This window comes from Eptatretus burgeri, chromosome 12 (genome assembly GCF_056783735.1).
Source record: "Eptatretus burgeri isolate ZD-2024b chromosome 12, Ebu_testis_v1, whole genome shotgun sequence".
Taxonomy (NCBI): Eukaryota; Metazoa; Chordata; class Myxini; order Myxiniformes; family Myxinidae; genus Eptatretus; species Eptatretus burgeri.
Window position 1 is genome coordinate 61,175,426 of NC_140972.1, and position 17,313 is coordinate 61,192,738.

At 41.8% G+C, this 17,313-nt stretch overlaps 1 protein-coding gene across 3 annotated transcripts in view; it reads left to right on the forward strand.

The window, feature by feature from the left end:
• The window catches only part of LOC147015727 (leucine zipper putative tumor suppressor 2 homolog), a 117,698-nt gene that overhangs the window by 2,047 nt on the left and 98,338 nt on the right, over positions 1–17,313 (forward strand). The window contains exon 2 of one of the 3 annotated variants that reach the window (XM_085848194.1): positions 4,415–4,459. The exons of the other annotated variants lie outside the window; for them this stretch is intronic. The gene's annotated coding sequence lies outside the window, so the exon portion shown is untranslated. The remainder of the gene's footprint in view (positions 1–4,414; positions 4,460–17,313) is intronic. 3 annotated transcript variants of the gene reach the window in all.

The following is a 17,313-nucleotide window of genomic DNA, read 5'->3' on the forward strand; positions in this document are numbered from 1 at the left end:
CAGTTTTTCTGGCCTGAGAGTTTGTTTCTGTATCCATGTTGTCCACCCCATTTGTCCTTCCCATCCCCTCATTCCTTCCCACACCCATTATTTGTCCGTCCCCCTCTATTTTCTCCCTGATCCCCGCTGTTAGTGTCCCCCCACCGCCACCCCCACTTTCTGCTGTTCATTGTGTGTATTTTTCTAATTTTCTTCCACGAGCCTTGACTTTCTCCAAAAAAACACCTCGTGATTTGAGCTGGAGCAGCTTGACTCGAAGCAAGCTGTTCCACAAAGTGGTTTATACACACAAATGATCACTCAGAGGGCTCGTTCAGCATACTGTCCCTGATGTGATAAGTGATGTGTGCGTCGTCATATGTGTGTCCTTGATGTCTTTCCTTTAGGCCATACATTTTAACAATATTTCTAATTGTAGTATATATATGGGTCGACCGAAACGTCGAAAATCTTATTTCATTCGCACCCTTTGTGGTCTTTACCCTCTCCACGATGAAGCTGTGTGAATGAGGAGACCTCATATCGGGTCATGGTCGGCCCGTTTTCCAACACTCCCCTGCCCAGTTGTGACCGTAGCCTGGGTGGTGTCACGTGCCCCACAAAACCAGAAACCTTGAAACGTCTCGTTTTTACGGCTTGTTCACCTTTGTGGTCTTTACCCTCTCCACGATGAAGCTGTGTGAATGAGGAGACCTCATATCGGGTCATGGTCGGCCCGTTTTCCTACACTGCCCTGCCCAGTTGTGACCGTAGCCTCGGCGGTGTCACGTGCCCCACAAAACCAGAAACCTTGAAACGTCTCGTTTTTACGGCTTGTTCACCTTTGTGGATCCTGCGAGTTAGTCTCTTCGTTCATTTTTCTTTCCAACCTTGAAATTAATGTTTATTTTTTTTTTCACGTACTCCTCTTATTCCCGCATTCCTTGTTTTATTTAAATAAAAGCGTTGATTACCTCAAAGTTTCTTCATCCTTTGTTCACCTCACAAAACAGGCTGCATATGCACCGGAATGCCTGTCGCAGCTGTGGTCTCCATTAAGCGACCTACGAGCAACAAGGTGGACAGCATCCCGGGGGATGTGAAAGGCAGGATTCTTGTCTCTCCGTCTTTAAAGCGTGGTGTCAAAACCACCGAGGTGGTAAATTGGCCCTGCTGGTTAACCACTCGGGCAACCACTGGCCTTTGTGCCTGTAATAATGGGTTGGCCGCAAGCTGTTTTGAGGGTCTCACCATGGTGGCAGAGAGAAAAGTAAACCCGTGCAGCACTTTGGACCATCTTGCGGGTCGTGTCGTAAAAATACAGGATGTTTTAGGAGTTCGGAGTGTGGGCTTCATTCTGTTAAGGGTTCTTTTTGTCCTGGTCTTGTCTCCACCTACCCCCTGTCTAAGCTTTGAGAGCACCTGGCGGAGTAATTGGCAGAGCTGAGTTGTTATTTTACAGGTGCCATCTCTGTGGAAAGTAATGAAAAGGTGTTCTTGAGTGTCTAGTATACATGTTAGGAAAGAGGGGTCACCTCTACTGAGACAACCCCAATTTGGTGACCCATCCCCTCCCCTCCTCCACAATACCCCTGGTCCTTACCCCCATGCAATGTGCACACTCTGTCAAAAATATTCAGAAACTTCTGTCAGCCATGCAGGTCTTCTTCTGTTCATGACCTTGGCACACCCACTAGATCTACCAGACAAGGGTTAGTCCATTAAAATTGACTTCGTTAGGGTTAGTCCATCTACTTCACCCTTCTGGCTGAGGTCTTGGCAAAAGATATGCGTATCCTTCATGTCATGCCTTTGAATCCCATTTCATTGTTGATTTATCCCCATTTCTGGGAATGGGTTTCTCTTGTCATCCACGTTTCTCTTAAATTTTATAATATCCTCCACCTTAAACCCCCCCTTTCTCTCCCTCTACCCTTCTTTCTTCCTCTGCCAACAAAATAGACACAGCACTTCTGCTAATATAACTTTGACGTAGAGAAGAGGAGGAAGGTATTTGGAATGGATTGCTGAGTTTTGTGACTCGGACAGGAGAGACGGGGACAATATATCAGTTGAAATAGGAACTGGATGTTTATCTAAAAGCCAATGGAACATATAGACAATCTGTACCTGGACAGGTTGGGTTAGTTTGCCATTGTCTTGGTTTGCATCCGTGACTTGTCCGTGAATTGTGTGATCCATCCGTTATACATGTAGGATCCCATCTGCAATCGATCAGTCAGTCTGCAGTTGTGTCTTGTCCTTCCGTATTATCGAGAACAGTAAAGTCTCCGCACTTTTGCTCGGGCGTGTAATGGCACGGACTCGAGGGGCTGATTCCTTCTGCAATCCTTTATTTTCGCTTTATTTGCCACGTCTAACAAAAAAAAAAATTCAATCGTATCCGTTGTCTTCAATGCATTTCGTTCAGCAACCTCTTTATACCAGCACAGAAACATTCATTTTGAAAAGCTCCCAGCATAGATAGGGGAAAATAAAAATGTTCCTTGCTGCCGAAACTCTCCGTCATAAATTTGAGGCAGGACTGAAATCATGTTCAACCGACTTCCTCCCAGCTTGAAAAAGGCCTCATGGGCAGAGCAAGTGTCTTCTTTATTTATTTATTTTCTTATTACACTGTTCAGTTTGTAGCTTGCTGGACCAGCATGCAATTCCACACGGGACCACAATTTATGGACACTGCTAGAACACTGTGACCTGTCGTGTGCAGGAAGTGACTCATTCTTCAGAGCAACTCCACTGTCTTTCCCGGGAGTGGGATTTTTTTTTTATTTTTCCACCTCATCCATAGTGCTTACAAGATTAGTACCGATTGTGGCTTCCACTTGTTCCTCAATGCGATAACGCCTCCAAAAAGGTCTTTCATCACCTTGTGTGACAGCGACGTTCAGTCCGTCGAGAACGTTTCTGAAGCATGATGTTTGTGTTGGTATCAAGGAGCTCTTAGGTCGATGTACTTGATGCATTACATAGTACAGTAACAAATTAGGGGGGGGGGGGTTGGGGCCATTGCTCCCCATTTCAGTATCCTTCGAAGTTTCCCTGAGAGCATTGAGTCGACCACAATATGTGGACTCGTATCACATGGAGACCAGACCAGGAAACTTTTAATCCGATGGTGACATGGTGGCCCTCTTGAGGCTACCTTGGTTTGTAGTAAAGCATAAAATCCAAATCCCGACTACTGCTCTGCGTTCAGGTGGATTTGAGTTTGCATTCTGTGAGATTTCATTCAACCACTACCATTAGTCATAACCGATTTGGCATTTTTTAAAGTTTTCGAAGGCATCTCTTGAAATTCCATGGGCACAGAGGAAGTGAGAACTTGGAGTGTGAATAGATTAATATTTATGTGAAATAAGTGAAAGAGCAAAAGGTAGAATATGCAAATTGATCAGATGATGTCACGAAATGTGGTTGTTTGCAGATTAGGTTAATCATTGATGTTTAAGTGTTTGAATGAGTCCCTTTCATCAGACTTAGGCAAGATAAAACCACTGGTCTGCTTCTAGGAACACGACATTTGACGCTGGCAAGTTACACCTTCTCTTCACATTTGGATTCGTTGATCAAACTGTCCAGTCCACTTCTCTGGGCCTCCACGGGAAGCGGTGCAGTTCCTGTAATGTCTTGCCCTCACTATCTGCTATAACCTTTTTAACATGTCTTCAGGTCGTATCTCCAAATTGGCATAAAAGGGTAGTCATTTTCTGGGTATTCTCCGTAGAGCTAAGCTCATCACGGGCATTCCATATGGAGCTCCATGGAGTATTTATGTGGAGCTCCCCACTCTGACTCGACTGGTGCTCCTGACTCCCACCTTGCTCCTCTTGAGGTATTTGACAAGAAGGGCTTCCACACCGTTGGAATCTCAAGACCGAAGGCAAATTCCCAAGGACTGTCACTCTCTCACCGGTAGCAGGTTGGTTGGCTCTCTATTGGGTGTTCGCTAGAGTACCCTTATTGTCGGGTTTTCCGTGTGTGTGTGTGTGTGTGTGTGTGTGTGTGTGTGTGTGTGTGTGTGTGTGTGTGTGTGTGTGTGTGTGTGTGTGTGTGTGTGTGTGTGTGTGCAACACGAGGCTCCACAGCACAAACCAGCAAACCGATTTCGATGAAACTTGGCGAACAGGTACCATATGGGCTGGGAATGTGCGCGTTTGAGTTTCGTTTCTAAGCAACCACCCGTTGCTATGCAGCGGCCAAAAGACCGCATACGGTATTTTCAATACTTGTCCTACAGTTTTGAATGTGGAGAAATGAGACTTCGGAATGAAACACTTCGAGATATTTAGAAAATTTTACTCGAGCCGATTTTTGATTTAGGTTTTATTTTTCAAATGGTAGTCCTTCAAAAATAGGGTGTCTATTTACCGTCATTTTTTTGTTTGTTTGTTTGTTTGTATGTAATGGACAGCTCTGGAGGCCAGAGGAGTCATCCGATTTTGATGAAACTTAAAAGGTAGGTTCATGCCATGATCTAGTTCTATGCTTTTGAGCACCGTTGCTATGGACACCACCGTTGCCTAGCAACGGGACTTTGAAATGTTTGAAAAATCATTAAAAATATATTTTTTTAGAAAATCAAAAATGGGCTTCCAGGCTTTTATGCGCACTATAATCAACCTCTTTGTCAAAAAATTTCAGCCCGATCCGTCAAAAACTGTATGACTAGTATGCAATTATGTCACGACCACCCATGTCGCCTACCGGCTTGTTTTATACATGTCTCCATCTCGCCTTGCTCCTGCCATCTTCTACCACTGCCCTCCCAAAGATACCCCAGCCAGGTTGCACATGTTCCTCGAGAACCCCTTACCTCCAAAAGTCCACCTAGTTGCCTCTTCATCTCATAATCCTCCCAACTGTGTCATTGTTTCGTTGTGTGCCCTTCTGTACGTCCATCAAAAACCCTTCATGGTAGTTTGCTAACCTGCTGCCCTTTCTCATTTAACTCCTCCATGAACCTAGAACCTTGTATAGTGAAATATTTCCAAACAAATGAGCCATCATGATTCCAGATTTGTTTGCTCAACAAATGAGGTTATTCTCACATGACTGTATTGTATGAGAAACGTATATTTTGCGGTTTTATTTCATGACCCAGTGTTGAATTTTGCTACCCTGAAGAAATGTTTAAAAGCTACCCTGGATGGTTTTGACTGCAACCTTGCAAAGCCTGGGTAGGAATTCTCCACATTTGACGTGAACTTTCCAACAGGAAGCAAAGTACTTTTTTCTTTTAAAGAGCAGATCGTCGGGGTTTATCGGAGATAATTGAGTTGTCATTGAGAAAGTGCTTCTGACATTTGGTTTCCAATCCGAAGAGGCAAATACGTAACCACATGTCTGGTCTTATGGATGCAAGTTACTGGGTGTACATTAGATCAGGTGCTGTGGTTTTCATGACAGGGTCCGATATGATGTTAGACAAAACTACCCAGGTATGAGTTTGCCAGAATATTTAGGTGTTTTCAGATCAACTTCCGTGAATGTGAAGTGATGTTTCTTTCTTCTTTCCATTTTCAGTAAAACAATGATTTTTCGAATTGCCAAACTTGCAGACTCACCTTGCCTGATACCAACCCCAGTTATACCACAAACTCAAAGTCAACCTGACATCCACTCAATGGGAATGGGGGAGGGGGGGGCAATCAGCAGGGTCAAACAGGCAGGGTGTGGGCAGGGTATTCAGGACATCAGGAATCACACCATGAAGGCATTCATTTATGGGAGGGACAATTAGGTGAACGTTGTATTAACAAAGATTAAACATATATTGGTGACTGGCTAAGAATAACGATCTCTTTATAATTGTCCATTGTAGCTCCTGGGATTGTTCAGTGTCCTGAATATCTGCACCAGAGGTCCCTCTGACTGATGGTATAATTTTAAATAATAACTAGAATGCACATGGGAGAGCACATACCTCCAACAGGCTGAACAGTTTATGTTTTGTATCCCACTGACAGGCTGGATCTGCATCTCACAATGCTGAAGAATCACTTTAGTGGGGCAACTTAGCATAACAATTGTGCATTTTGTGTGGAAAGCACCAAATTTGGCACACTAGTAGCCTATTATATTATGAACAGATTTGGATATTGGGCCATCTCAAAATTTTTGATGGCAGTGGAAGATGGCTGCCACAGCCATCAGCGGCTAGATTTAAGATGGCCCAATATCCAAATCTGTTCATGATATGATAGGCTACTAGTGTGCCAAATTTGGTGCTTTCCTCGCAAAATGCACAATTGTTATGCTATATTTAGCTAAGTTGCCCCACTACTTAGAAAAACTAGAAGGGCACTCGGTAGAGCACATGCCTCCAAGAAAAAGACATCGTGCAGAGCACGATATTTGCAAAATCCATAAAACAAATTTGACCTCAAAAATAATTGGTGGTTGAATTAAACGACCAAATATGCAACTCTTCAAATTTCAAGTGATTTTAGAAATTGAGGATTTTAGAAATACCACCTTAGTTGTTGACCTTGGGCCTGTTGACCTTTTGGTTCATGTTGATCTCCAAAATAATTGGCTCAGTGTATTCATTAACCTGAAATATCAATCCTCTTCAAATTTCAAGTCAATCTGATGAAAATTGAGGATTTTAGAAATCTCACCTCAGTTGTTGACCGTTTGACCTATGTTGACCTTTTGGTCGATGTTGACCTCAAAACTAATTGGTGGTTGAATTCATTGACATAAAATATAAATCCTCTTCAAATTTCAAGTGAACCGGATGAAAATTATGCCTGGTGTTGGCTTAATGGTGAGGGTGGTGGGCTTGGGATCCTCGGATCCTGAGTTCAAATCCCACTCGGCTGTTGAATTAATACGAGGTGGGGTTGACTCTGCCTGTCATCCTTCCGAGGTCAGCAAAAATGAGTGCCAGCATGCTGGTATACTGTGCCGGAGTGGTGACCTGTCCAGTATTGTGTCCAATAGCTCAGGAGACTACTTCGGCAGCACCAACGTTCTGCACAGAGTATGGTCCCAATGGATGGATGGCTGGATGGATGAAAATTGAGGAATTTTGAAATCTCACCTAAGTTGTTGACCTTTTGGTGTATGTTGACCTCAAAAATAATTGGCTAGTTGAATTCAGTAGTATGACATATAAATCCTCTTCAAATTTCAAATCAATTGGATGAAAATTGAGGATTTTAGAAATCTCACCTAAGTTGTTGACCTTTTGCCCTCAAAAACAATAGGCTTCTTCCTTATGGCAAACTCTCCCATGTGGTGAAGTTTCGGGAGGATCAGTTTAAAATTGTGACATGTAGGCGATAACAGACAGACAAACAGACAGGATAACAAAATCGACTGACCAATATACTTGAAAAATCTTTGATTTTGCAAGTGACAAGATAAAGACATCATGCAGAGCACAATACTTGCAAAATCCACCGCCCTCTCCAAAGGTTGCCTGGATACATCAAATTGTCCATTTCATTAAGATTAAAATTGACGATCTTAATTGTCAATTTTGGTGAAGATGCGGATATAAATTACTATTGATAATAGCTGTTAATAATAATTAATTAAGTAACAATAGCCCTTTTTGAGGGCAAAAGGTCTCTCTCTTTAAATAATAGTGAACTATTAAAATCACTATTATTTAAAATCCTCAATTTTCATCCGATTGACTTGAAAATTGAAGAGGATTGATATTTCAGGTTACTGAGATACACCGAGCCAATTATTTTGGAGATCAACATGGACCAAAAGATCTTTCAGTCAATTGATGATCTTTCAGTTGAAAATTGATGATTATAATCATCAATTTTCATCTATAATTATATCTATAATTAATTATATCTATAATATATAATAAACATCTATAATTATAGATGTTTGCCATTGAGTTGACCTATTTGGTCTCAAAAATAGTTGGTTTCCCACGTCAGTAATGCACTATGCAATTGCTGTTTGATTTTCAAGTCAATTGGATGAAAGATGACAATTTTAGAAACTTGACCTCAAAATGACCTTTGACCTCAAAATCAGGAGGGTTCTCAGTCGAGACTACCTCTACAGCTTGGTAAAGTTTCATGATGATCGGCTTAGAATTGTGACCTGCAGGCGATTGACAACAGACAGAATAACAAAATCGACTGACCAATATACTTGAAAAATCTTTGATTTTGCAAGTAACAAACAAACAGACAAAAAGGGGGTGAAAACATTACCTCCTTCACCTTCGGTGGCAGAGGTAATAATAAATTATTGTATCCGCATCTTCACCAAAATTGAATCAATTCTTCCTTGTCACACACCCGTGTCCACCAAGTTTTGTCCGAATCTGTCCACAACTTTTTGAGATATCGTGCGATATATCGTTTTTGGCCCCACCTCTCAATGGTGAAGAATCACTTTAATAATTCTCATATCCATATCTAGATCTTTACCGAAATTGAATTGATATGTCCTCGTCACACACCCACAAGCTGTCCACCAAATTTCATCTGAATCTGTCCACAACTTTTTTGAGATATCCTGGTAACAGACAAATGGACAGGGGTGAAAACATAACCCCTGTCCACCTTCGGTGATGGAGGTAAAATCTTTAATCTTTCCCAGATCCGCTATTTTGGACCAAAGGCAGGAGGATGGTGTGTGGCAGGCACATCCTGTTGGTCAGGTTCCCCGTGGCAATAGCTGGTGTGGGACCTGGTTCCTGGTTCCACAGCAGTGAAGGTGTTTGTGTTTTTAAAATGTTCAGTATACTAAGATAAGGAATTAAGGAGGATGTACAAATACAGGAGGTATATCTTCCAACGGTTTTCCCGACAGGAGGAATCTTGTCCCCCACCGTACTCCACAATGGCATCCAAGAAGGTTTTGTACCTTTTTTTCTCATTTGTTCTGTTTATTTTATTTTGTGTCTCATTCTCTCACATTGATGCTGTTGAAACCTCTCTTTTTTATTTTTTATTTCTCTTTCCATCAAAAGTATTTCTGTTTGTCTCATCATTTCATGACTCTGCAAGGCTGGAATATTTACTGCAATCGCTAGTTCGCGTGAAGTCTTTTCAGTTATTGGCCTTTCGCTCATGATTTAGAGTTTTGGCTTTCAGGGACATTTCTTCCGTGAATGTGTTGCACCGTTATTACACCTTGTATCTTAAGTCGTGAAACAGAAAATTGATGGTCATGACTGCTTGTTTTGTTTTGGCTTTTGTGAGTCAGGATGACCTTTGCACTGTATTTTCTTTGGATATCTATCTCTCTCTCTCTCTCTCTCTCTCTCTCTCTCTCTCTCTCTCTCTCTCTCTCTCTCTCTCTCTCTCTCTCTCTCTCTCTCTCTCTCTCTCTCTCTCTCTCTCTCTCTCTCTCTCTCTCTCTCTCTCTCTCTCTCTCTCTCTCTCTCTCTCTCTCTCTCTCTCTCTCTCTCTCTCTCTCTCTCTCTCTCTCTCTCTCTCTCTCTCTCTCTCTCTCTCTCTCTCTCTCTCTCTCTCTCTCTCTCTCTCTCTCTCTCTCTCTCTCTCTCTCTCTCTCTCTCTCTCTCTCTCTCTCTCTCTCGCTCTCTCTACTTACCCCTCTGTTTACAAAACTGTACACAACACTTGGATTTGATCTGAGCACAGAAGCTATGCTGCCGAATTTCCAAAAAATGTGGGTGTCTTTTCCCACAGCTGTCAAGATCTTATAAATCATTGATGAGCTCCTCATGCTCATAAATGATTTATAAGATCTTGACAGGATCTTAAATGATCCTCTTTTACAATTTTGATGTGTGCACAGGAACCAAATTCATGACTCCTGTATGGTGGTTAATAATTTGGCCCAAATGGTCCTTTCTATAAGTGTGGACTCTTTCATATATTTATTTTTCTCCTCTTCAAGCGAGCAGAGAGTTTCTAAGGCTTAGTCAATTACTGGCACTCTTACAGGAAATTTAAAAGTAGAGGTGCGGGGATGGGTGTTGGCCTATAAATAAAGCACAAACAATTAAGTTTAAATGCTTTTATTATTCATATCCAAATGTTGAAGAAGCCAACAAAGTGAAGTCCACAACGTTTCAACCAAAACTATTCAAAGGTTCAGGAAGCAGTCTTGTAGCATCCATGGATGATTTGATTGATTTGGAATGATCCTCTTTAAGACAGCACCATAACAGTGACAAAAGAGGTGAGGATAACGAATTTTAATTGAATATGTGCAAAGGAAGCCTCCTGGTAGACACAGTGAACTGAAAAATATATGAATGCGAGCAGCACAACATTTGTGGAACAATAATGAAATTCGAAAATTATACCCTGGAACAGAAATTTAATTACAATATAATTTACATAAATGGTATCCCACATTTACACAAGCTTGCAAAACTACTGGCATTGTCATTCTAGTTGGGAATTGAGTCCTTATTAAAGGAAAGAAGTACGAGAATCTTAAGTCTCATTTTGAAAACCAAGTGGATTTGGAAAAGAAAGCCAGGAAGGTGGCATATCTCTCTCTCTCTCTCTCTCTCTCTCTCTCTCTCTCTCTCTCTCTCTCTCTCTCTCTGTCTCTGTCTCTGTCTCTGTCTCTGTCTCTGTCTCTGTCTCTGTCTCTCTCTCTCTCTCTCTCTCTCTCTCTCTCTCTCTCTCTCTCTCTGTCTCTGTCTCTGTCTCTGTCTCTGTCTCTGTCTCTGTCTCTGTCTCTGTCTCTGTCTCTGTCTCTCTCTCTCTCTCTCTCTGTCTCTGTCTCTGTCTCTGTCTCTGTCTCTGTCTCTGTCTCTGTCTCTGTCTCTCTCTCTCTCCCCTCTTCTTCATGGGACCCTCTCTTGCTCTTTGGCAGTTAACTCTTCACTACTGGTTGTGCACTAGGTCTTCCGAGCACCTCATGAAGGTGATTCACACAATTTACCTACTCTTGCAAAAGACACTGTCGGATCTTTAACATCTACCGGAAAATGTTCGTGGACAAGACATCCAGCTTAACATCCCATCCAATTGGTGGCATGCTCATAGGTGCACCACCCTGCCTGTGAACCTGAGTAGCTCAGAAGGTGAGCCCGCTGCCTCTGAGCCATCCTGCGAGACCCCGAAATGTGAAACCATAGGAGGTGCACTTAGGTATTCTTTTAAGTTATGTTGGTTTTGGAAATGTTTACGGATTATTTGTCTCATGTGTGTCATCACCACTTTTAAGATCAATGGCCTTTGGTAAAATATGTTAACACTGTGAATATCTCGGTGCAGTTTTATTGAGGCTGCAGTTACAACTTTAAGGCAAACAAAGAAAAAAGTCTCTCCGTCCCCATCTTTGGCGTCTTAGAAATGGATCAGAACTGAAATCTTAACGGTCTGCATATTAACTGCTGCAAGAAAACATTGTGGTATGTCTATTTTGTTACTGGAATGGTGTTTATTTGCATTTGCTGAAGGTTTTCTTTCTTTTTTTACAAACAGTTTGACCTCGGGTGATGTTGTAAATGTAATAATTGGTGGCCTGGATTCTTTACTTTTCTGGAGAAGTAACGGCCCCACAAGAACAATGTGGGGCTTACCCCACTCGTTTTACAAGTGGAGGTTGGGTGGTGGGCTCCAGCCCCCAAGTTCCATTGGTGGATCCATGCTCAGTCAATGACTTATGAAAACCTCTTCTGATCCAGATTGTTTGTACATGAGGCCTGGACTGCAAAATGGCAATTGCACCACTGCCTGGATGTGAAACGCACACCTCACGGCTATCTCTATTGCTGATGGATTCCACATGCTTTGTGAATGTGATGGACTGTCAGGGCAAAAGTTCCGTAAGTGCCGCAGGGAACTCAGCACAAGTGTGCCTTGCCGGAGCAAAGACAAATATATAATTTGGTCACAGAATGACCTGGCTAATGATCCCTCTTCTCATGCTCCACAGCCTCGGGTGTGAGAGAGAGAGACAGAGAGAGACAGAGACAGAGAGAGAGAGAGAGAGAGAGAGAGATAGATTTGAAAAGTGTGGGAAAGTGCTATGTTCTATCAGGAATTGTACTCCCCTTCACCTCCATCTCCCACTCCTCCCACATCTGTGCAGATGAAATGTGTAACATCTCCATCATGTGCCTTGTCCTCTTTCTCTTTCTTTTTCTTAAAAGAGTGCTGAAGCCCTGCAGGCCCCCTGCCTCCCCCCCCAATCCACCCTCTGTATAGAATGTGGTTTGGGTTACGCTGCCTCTGCTCTTGTATCTTCACACCTGCCTTACACACATCTTAAGGCAACTTTATGTTGCATCTCATCTTGCTAATCCTCCTCCTAATCCGTCAAAATTCCTATAAGGAAGCAAATAATAAATTTTATAATTATGTCACAAGTGCTCGGTGACATAATGGTCCGAGCATCCACCGAGTCTGCGAGGTCGATGGTTCAAACCCCGACCGAGTCCTACCGAAGACTTATAAAATGGTACTTGCTGCTTCCTTGCTTGGCGATCGGCATTGAAATAGGACAGGTTGGCAATCACAGCACATCCTCGATGAGCCTAATGGCCTTCTCGTGCATTGAATTTCCTTCCAAGGAAACTCATATGATGTACGACCAATGGCTTCGTTGTTTTCAAGCCGTTTGTCACTTGTGTTTCAGAACCTCCTCCATGCTTGATCACTCACTTCAGCTGAAAGTACTGTTGCTGTACCATTTGGCCTGCCATTCTCCATCTCCCACATTGTAGGTGACGAATGAATTAGGTTTCTTTTATCAGAGGCTCATTTGCAGAGGAAAAATAGATATAATCTGATTTTCAGCTGTTGAAGCAAAGTGGAACGATCACTTCAATCTTCTTGAAGTTTGTTTCTTCGCGTGTACATGCACGCTCTGCTCGAGGCACGTTGGAACACCTGCTCCTAATGTCTCTCCAACCATTTTTATTTTTTAGCCCACAATGCCTTTTGATCCCTGAGTTTCCCTTTGTCCGACTTTTGCACTGGCCACGTTCATCTGTACAGCACTTCCTTTTTGGTCGATAAGTTAATGGATGTGCAATAAGTTTGGCTCAGGAAATTTTACATTTTTAGCTTTACAGATAGCTTTACAGATAGCCAGTGGCTTACACAATATGTAAGCATACCCTGCGAGTAGAATGATAAATCAAAATAAAGACCAATGACTGCACCACAATCCCAAGGAGGAAGCCAGACATAACAAAACACACACACACACACACACACACACACACACACACACACACACACACACACACACACACACACACACACACACACACACACACACCAGTAGGTGACATAGGTGGTCGCTATATAATTGCATACGAGTCATACCGTTTTTGACAGATTGGGCTGAAAATGTTTGACAAAGAGGTTGATTATAGTGCACATAAAAGCACGGAAGCCGATTTTTGATTTTGGGAAAAAAATTATTTTTCGGATTTTTTTCAAAAAATTCAAAGTCCCGTTGCTAGGCAACGGTGGTGTCCACAGCAACGGTGCTCAAAAGCATACAACTAGATTCTGGTATGAACCTAGCAGTCAGGTTTCATCAAAATCGGTTGACTCCTCTGGCCTCCAGAGCTGTCCATTACATACAAACAAACAGACAGACGGAAAACCTGAGAAAAACGGTAGTCTAGCGACCACCCAACAAACACATGCAAACACACACATATAACCACACACACAAACACACACACCCACCCACACACATATAAACACCACACACACACACACACACACACACACACACACACACACACACACACACACACACACACACACACACACAAACACCCCACACATATAAACACCCCACACATCCAGACATATACATACATTCAAACACATATATTATGTACTGGTAAGTACTTACAAAAGCTATGTTACTTGAAGATATAACCTTAACTTATAGCAATTGACTGATTTCTCAACTGCCTGGATCATCAGCTTGTCACTGTTTTTCATCAAGGTTTCGATCCTTTCAGCCCAGAGCCTCTCCAAACCGTGGATCCACAACCCCAGTAGCAGGTCCACATCAGTAGATTACTCAACATAAATGGACCCACAACCCAAAGTTGTGTCCAGACATTTAGTCAACACAGCAATGCAATATCCTTATTCAAACACTTATTTCATTGTTACTTTTATTTACAGTATTACTATATATGAATAACTTTAATCATACACCACTTTATATGATAATATATTAAATGATAAACACTTTACCTTGTAGACATGTCCATTACACAGCACCACCATCTAACCATAGATTCAAACTGTCATTCAAATTTTCAAACTGTCATTAATAATCGATTTCAACATGCTGCACTGCGTATCTTAAGCCGTTGTCATACCTTGACGTTTTAGCCAGCGTATGGCAACGTATCAAAATGTATGTAAAACGCTGGCGTACGCTGAACTATTGATGTTTTTTTTTAAGTTCTGGGCGTATAATAACGTGTTGAACGTATGCATAACGTATTAGTAACGTACACAGAACGTTTCAATCACATATAGATAACTTATATCAACGAACGCTGAGCGTGTTGTCGGTGTTCACAACCTATGCCCAACGATAGTCTAACTTATGCATAGCACGGCAGCGTATCGCCGACGATCACGTGGCGTAGGCTATTCATAGGCTGCGGCTCGACGATTCAAATCATAACCGCACAAGACATCGAAGTGTGAAGCCGCTGTCAAACCTTGACGTTTTAGCCAGCGTATGCCGACGTATGAAAAATTTGCCGAACCAAGCTGGCACACGTCGAATACGTTATGGGTAAGTTTTGTATACGTTAAGAGCACGCTGGCATACGTCGTAGTACGCTGGCATACGTCATTGTACATCGATAAATTTTCAGCATGTTGAAAATTTCTCGACGTATGACACACATTCCGCATACGCTGGCATAAGTTGTAGGCACGCTACGCGATCGTTGACACTCGTCGACATACGTTACTTGTACGTTACTCATTAGTCGAAACATGTCAAGGTAATGGTTAGCATCAGTGTTCCAGACTCCCTGGTTTTTTTTTTTTCTTCGGTATGATGGTTATGATTTAATTCGTTGAGCGGCAGCCTTTTAATTATATTATATTATAACTGCACTAGAAATCGAAGTGTCAACATGACCGTCATACCGAAGAAGAAAAAAAAACCAGGGAGTCTGGAACACTGATGCTAACCATTACATTGACGTGTAGCGACTTATGAGTAACGTATGTCGACGAGTGTCAACGATCGCGTAGCGTGCCTACAACTTATGGCCATCATTATGCGGAACGTGTGAATCATTCGCTGGCATACATCGGGAAATTTCAAGCATGGAAAATTTGTCTAACAGCTCGGCGTACTACGACGTTTGCGAGCGTACTGCGACGTATGTCAGCGTGCTCTTAACGTATACAAACTTACCCATAACGTATTCGACGTGTGCCTGCGTTTTAGCCCAATTTTGCATACGTCAGGCATACGTTGGCTAAATCGTCAAGGTGTGACAGGGCCTTTAGCAACCACCAATAAATTATTTTAATGCTTGTATATAATTAATGTATTTTAAAAATAATATTTATTTATTGTATTTTTACCTAAATACCTCCATTATTTAATACCATCTAACATGTGTATATGTGTATATATATATATATATATATATATATATATATATATATATATACATATATATATATACATATATGTATATATAGCCTGGTGTGTTGGCGCAGTGGTTAGGGCAGCGGCTTGGGATCCTAAAGGTCCTGAGTTCAAGCCCTGTTGGGCCACTGAATTAATACACCAGGGGGTTGACTCAGCCTGTCATCCTTCGGAGGTCGGCGAAATGAGTACCAGTGTACTGGGCCGGTGTATACCCCGGTTAAAATAGGTGTACCATATCCCTGTGTCGTAAGAGGCGACCAGGGTTGTGTCAGGAAGGGCATCCGGCGTAAAACATGTGCCAAATCACTATGCGGATCATAATGGATGATCCGCTGTGGCGACCCCTAACGGGAGCAGCTGAAAGGAGAAGATATATATGTATATATATATGTATATATATATATATATATATATATATATATATATATATATATATATATATATATATATATATATGTGTGTGTTTAATCAATAATATTAATTCATTATTATTCCATCAAAAGCAATGCGATAGGAACTTGTTTGCACAAAAACCAACCAAAGGTAAAAGGTGACGATGGAGTCCAAACACATTGTCACGCGTCCTGATCAAACAATCAGCCAAATATCCTTTGTTTTACATGATGTGGAAAAAAACCTCAGCATGATGCACAAAATCATCCTTCACTGAGCAAATGATTGCAAATGAGTGGTCACAAGTAGCTGAGATGAAAATTAGATCATTATATTTCATTTATATCACATCAGATTTCGGCTTTTTAGACTGAAATCTTGTTTTCACCCTTGCCGAAGGATTCGGAGAGGGTATTGCATTTGAGTCTGTTTGTTTGTCTGTCTGTCTGTTTGTCTGTCCACACAGAATATTTGTGTTTTTCTCTGCAACCGCTTGTCGGATTGAGACAAAATTTTCACCATTGCTGCGACTACTCGTGTAGAATGTTTTAATGATAATTATGACATCATAGGTCATGTGGTGTGGCAGCCACATTGGGACAATGGAAAAACTTTGGACCTCTGTATCTCTGAAACCGCACCAAGGAAAAAATTGAAACTTGGCACATAGCAAGTACTCCTCATGGGGAATGAGGGTGATGTTTTTATGACGTCATAATTGCATGTGTAGCACGCCACATCCAATCAGTATGAACATTTTTGAGGGTCATCTTGGGATAAAATGCTCCACAAAAAAAACCTTCAAAAATCTTTGAAATGGCTGAAAAGATCGAGGCGAAACTTTACAAGTATGACTGCCAATCCATGAAGAACAAAAGGGTCACACATTTGTCATAGGTCACATCGTTTGGCAGCCATATTGGATTTACCCTAAAACCCATAAAAATACACCACTCAAAAGAAGTCCTGGCGAGGGTTTGCAATCTCTGCTCTTTATCTTGTTGTCTTTTGTTTTGGTGACTTGCAAATCAACTTGATAGTTGAAGGCAAAAGGCTTACATTGACTCAAAACTTTTGTTTCACATCTTTTACAAACTTGTAACTTGCAGCAATGCCAACCCTCCCGATTTCATCGGGAGGCTTCCGAAAATTCACCCAAACTCCCGCCCTTACGATCACTATCCTTATCCTCCCGAAATTTTGATATTTTTGCACTGTTCACTAATCAGAATGTACTAGTATGAGAATTGAATGAAAAGCATCGTCTGCTACGTATAGCATGTGGTAACTCCATAACGTTCGCTGCTACCAAATTGTACGTAAAAAAATGCAAATTCAAAT